This window comes from Cebus imitator, unplaced genomic scaffold (genome assembly GCF_001604975.1).
Source record: "Cebus imitator isolate Cc_AM_T3 unplaced genomic scaffold, Cebus_imitator-1.0 Scaffold873, whole genome shotgun sequence".
NCBI classification, from domain to species: Eukaryota; Metazoa; Chordata; class Mammalia; order Primates; family Cebidae; genus Cebus; species Cebus imitator.
Genome location: NW_016108188.1, coordinates 182,997 through 188,354, shown reverse-complemented (window position 1 = coordinate 188,354; position 5,358 = coordinate 182,997). Strand labels below are relative to the sequence as shown.

Here is a 5,358-nt window from a genome sequence, read left to right as displayed (position 1 = left end):
TGTTTCTCTGATGATTAGTGATATTCGTCATTTTTTCAAATTGGTTACTTATTTTTCTTCTTTTCAGAAGTGTTCATTTATGTTTTCTGCCCACTTTTTAATACGGTTATTTCTTTTTGATTGTTGAGTTATTTTTAACTATAGATTCTGGATATTAGACCTTTCCTGGATACGTAGTTTATAAATATTTTTTCCTATTCTGTTGGTTGTCTTTTTATTCTATTAATAGTTTATTTTGCTGTGTAGAAGCTGTTTAGTTTAATTAATTCCCTCTTATCAATTAATTAATTTTTTTTCATATGCTGCTGGATTCAGTTTGCAGTATTTCTAGTAGAGTATTTTTGCATCTGTGTTCATCAAGGATATTGGCCCATCACTTTCTTTTTTATTGTATTTTTGCCAGGTTTTGGTATTAGGGTGATGCTGGCTTCACAGAATGAGTTAGGAAGAAAAATCTTCTCCTCTATTTTTTGAAATAGTTTCAGTAGAATTAGTACCAGCTCTTTGTACATGTGGTAAAATTTGGCTTTGAATTTATGTAGTTCAAGGCTGTTTGGTTGGCAGGCTTACTACCAATTCAGTTTTAGAACTTGAATCTGTTCAGGGTTTCAGTTTCCTTCTGATACAACCTTGGGAAGTTGCCTGTTTCCAGGAATTTATCCATTTTTTCTAGGTTTTCAAATTTGTGTCCATAGAGATATTCATAATAGTCTTCAAGAAACTTTTATATTTCAGTGGGATTAGTTGCAGTGTTCCTGTTGTCATTTCTGATTGCACTTATTTAGGTCCTTTCTTTTTTTTTTTTCTTTGTTAATCTTGCTTGTGGCCTATCAATCTTCTTTAGCTTTTCAAAGAAACAATTTTTGGTTTTGTCGATTCTTTGTATGGATTTTGGGATGTCAATTTTTTTTCAGTTCTGTTTAAATGAGGTATTTTTAAAAATCATGCTAAATGATTTAATTTTTTGAATTCTCTCTGTAGGTAAAAAGTCTCCTAGGGTGGTTTGTTTAAAAGAAGACAAGAGTTAGTGTTTGTTTTGTTACATATTGTTTTGTTTTCTAGATGACCTATCATTCTGTTTTCTATCTAATCTTTTTGTGTGTTGGACAAAAGTATTACATCTGTGTATTTTCTATCCCATGAGTTAGTTACCAACAGTGATGATATATGTGTGTAGTTTGGAAAGTGACTTGATAGAAAATACAAAATATAAATGTAAAATATTGCTTGCAATAAGCTTCTTTGAAAATATAAAGTGCAGAGATCTTGATGACATAGTACAAGAAGAAGAGTTGTCATAGCATAAAAATGGATGTGATTGGAAAAATACTGTTTTTCTCTCTAAACTATAAAGACCCAGTGTTGGAAAGTTTCTTGGTTCTGTATTATATGTATCTTTTTTCTTTGCACAAAGCAGGTACTCAAAATAAATGTGCATTTAGTATACGAATGAATGAAAGAATATATTTCACAACCGGTGCATACATGTGCAGTGTGTAAAATTATGTGCAAATAGATAGATCATCACTGCCTCAATGTGAAGCACTGGTGACCAAAATTTGTAAATTCTCAGCATAACTTGAAATAAGGCTATTGGCAATGTACATAGGTTGTCCCTGAATTGGGATATGCAAATCAAACTATTCAGAAATTTTATATAAATACATTTGAATTCAAACATTCATATCTTGGAAAAGACAACCTAATCTTGGAGTTGCCGTCTTACCAACAACTGGTAAGACTTAGTACCTATGAATCTATGATTCCCTGTGTCTTAGTCCATGTGGGCTGCTATTAAAAATGCTATAAACTGGGTGGCTTATAAGCAACAGAAATTTACTTCTTATAGTTTTGGAGGCTGAAAGTGCAAGTTCAGAATGTCATCATGGCCAGGTTCTGCTGAGGGTCCTCTTCCCGGTTGCAGACTGCCTTCTGTCTGTGTCCTCACATGCTAGAAGGAGTGAGAGAGATTTTTGAGGGTCTCTTTTATTAGACTCTAATCCCATATATAAGACTTCTGCCCTAATCATCTCACAAAGGCCTCACCACTAAATACCATCACATTGGGAAGTAGAATTTCAACATATGAATTTTTTTGGGAGAGATAAACATTCAGTCCATAATACTCTATAAAATTATGGATTTCCAATAAATAATCCTTAAATTTCCTTATACTACTCTTTACAAATATATGTCTGTGTGTGTGTGTGTGTGTGTGTGTGTGTGTGTGTGTATGAATTATATATATGTCTAGCTGTCTATCTCTCTATATGTAATGTTATAATTCTATAATACCACTAGGTAAGTGTTGTGTTTGTGTTATATCTCTGATGACTTTGTCTTCCTGAAGAACTCTAGTGAGCCCAAGTAGCACACATTCATGACATGTGGTTGCTTTGGCTGCAGGAAACTGAATAAAGCCACTAAGTCTGTTCTTTCTGCTTCTCTCCAAAAAAAAGAAAAGAAAAGAAAAAAAAAAAAAAAAAAAAAAAAAAAAAAAAAAAAAAAAAAAGGTCAAACTAAATCTTCCATCATATAACTCTAATGGAAGAAAGCAAGAAGCAGAACTATATCCTGCTATTTGCCCCTTGCCCCTTGCCTAAGGAGGCAGACCAGAATTAAGAGATTTTAGAGCTCTGAACTGCTACTTTATATACGTTTGGACAGGACACAAGTGAGCACTCTTCTCAGAGATAAGCTCACTAGTAAATATCAAGTTTTCCTCACAAAACACGAGAGAGAGCACTTTTTAAAATTAGTCCATAGCAACATGCAAAATCTGATGAAAGAGGCTACAAATGATGTTGTTTCTGTAAAGCCATTTTATTTGCTAAATTAATTGAAAAATAGTTTTATCTTCTTTTTATTGAGTGTGGTCTTTCACAGCAGTACTGGGATCACAATGATAATGGAATCCTAATAAAATACTGAAAATATTTCTCTGCTATAGAATGTTTGTCTTTAAAAAATTAAGCCAAATAATCATTTATTGTGATAAAAAGTCTTAACATGAGATCTACTGTCTTGACAAATTTTTAAGTGCACAATACAGTATTGTTAACTATAGGACAATGTTGTCCAGCAGATATCTAGAATTTATTTATCTTATATAACCTAAATTTTATACCTATTGAACAGAAACTTCCCATTCCATCTCCCATAACCCATGGCAACCAACTGCCACTGTACCTCTGCTTCAATGAGTCTACCTATTTTACATTCCTTATATAAGTGGGGTCCTAAAGTATTTGTCTTTATGCAACTGGCTTATTTAACTTAGCATAATGTTCTCAAAGTTTATTCATGTTGCTAGCAAGGGCAGGATTTACTTCTATTAGGCTGAATAATATTACATTGTATGTATACCATATTTTCTTTATCCATTCATACATTTATGGGCATTTGGATTATCTTCTTATCTTGGCCATTGTAAATAATGCTGCAGTCAACATAGGAATGCATATACCTCTTCCAGGTGCAGATATCAGTAGCTTATAATTGCCATATGATCTTTAGAATATATGGCAGTTCTATTTTTAATTTGGGGAGAACCTCAGTACTGTTTTTTTTTTAAAGTTGCTGCACCATTTGTCTTTCTCACCAGTGGTGTACAAGGGTTTGCTGAGACTTGTTATTTGTTATTTTTTGATAATATCTATCCTAACAGGTGTGAGGTGATATCTTGCTGTGATTTTTATTTGTATCTGTTTATTTAATTTTTAAATTATACTTTAAGTTCTGGGATACATGTGCAGAACATGAAAGTTTCCTACATAGGTATACATGTGCCATGGTGGATTGCTGCATGCATCAAACTGTCCCCAACATTAGATATTTCTTCTAATGCTATTCTTCTCCTAGCCCTCCAACTCTGACAGCTCCAGTGTATGATGTTCCCATCCCTGTGTCTATGTATTCTCATTATTCAACTCCCATTTATGAGTGAGAACATGTGGTGTTTGGTTTTCTGTTCCTGTGTTAGTTTGCTGAGAATGATGGTTTTCAGCTTCATCCATGTCCCTGCAGAGGACACAAACTCATCCTTTTTAATGGCTGCACAGTATTCCATGGTGTATATGTGCCACATTTTCTTTATCCAATCTATCACTGATGGACATTTGGATTGGTTCCAAGTCTTTGCTATTGTGAACAGTGCTGCAGTAAACATACGTGTGCATGTGTCTTTATAATAGAATGATTTTATAATTCTTTGGGTATATACCCAGTACTAGGATTGCTGGGTCAAATGGTATTTCTAGCTCTAGATCCTTGAGGAATCACCACAGTGTCTTCCACAATGGATGAACTAATTTACACTCCCACCATCAGTGTAAAAGCATTCCTATTTCTCCACATCCTTTTCAGCACCTGTTGTTTCCCCACTTTTTATTGATCATCATTCTAACTGGCGTGAGATGGTAACTGATTGTGATTTTGATTTGCATTTCTGTAATGACCAGTGATGATGAGCTTTTTTCATGTTTGTTGACTACATGAATGTCTTCTTTTGAGAAGCGTGTGTTCATATTTGTTTTTGTCAAGTTTTTCAAAGATCAGATGGTTGTAGATGTTTGGCATTATTTCCAAGGCCTCTCTTCTGTTTCATTGGTCTATATATCTGTTTTGGTTACTGTAGCTTTGTGATATAGTTTGAAGTCAGGTAGTGCAATGCCTCCAGCTTTGCCCACTTTTTGATGATATTGTTTGTTTTAGTCTTGAAATTTGTTTACTTTCTTTGTAGATTCTGAATATTAGCCCTTTGTCAGATAGATAGATTGCAAAAATTTTCTCTCATTCTGTAAGTTGACAGTTCACTCTGATGATGGTTTCTTTTGCTGTGCAGAAGTCCTTTAGTTTAATCAGATTCCATTTGTCTATTTTGGCTTTTGTTGCCATTGCTTTTGATGTTTTCATCATGAAGTCTTTGCCTATGCCTATGTCCTGAATGGTATTGTTGAGGTTTTCTTCTAGGATTTTTATGGTTTTAGGTCTTATGTTTAAGTCTTTAATCCACCTTGAGTTCCTTTTTGTATAAGGTGTTGGGAAGGGATCTAGTTTGAGGTTTTTGTATATGGCTAGCCAGTTTTCCCAATGCTATTTATTAAATATGAAATCCTTTCCCGATTGTTTGTTTTTGTCAGGGTTTTCAAAGATCAGATGGTTGTAGATGTGTGGCATTATTTCTGAGGCCTCTGTTCTGTTTCATTGGTCTATATATCTGTTTTGGTACCAGTAACATGCTGTTTCGGTTAGTGTAGCTTTGTTGTATAGTTTGAAGTTAGGTAGTGCAATGCCTCCAGCTTTGTTCTTTTTGCTTAAAATTGTCTTGGCTATATGGGCACTTTTTTGTTCCCAAAT

At 33.9% G+C, this 5,358-nt stretch overlaps 1 long non-coding RNA gene across 1 annotated transcript in view; it reads left to right on the top strand.

The window, feature by feature from the left end:
• Positions 1-5,133, top strand: part of LOC108298043 — an 11,383-nt gene extending 6,250 nt beyond the window's left edge. The window contains exon 2 of the long non-coding RNA XR_001822424.2: positions 4,960-5,133. This is a non-coding gene — a long non-coding RNA (uncharacterized LOC108298043). The remainder of the gene's footprint in view (positions 1-4,959) is intronic.
• The last annotated feature ends 225 nt before the right edge of the window (positions 5,134-5,358 follow it).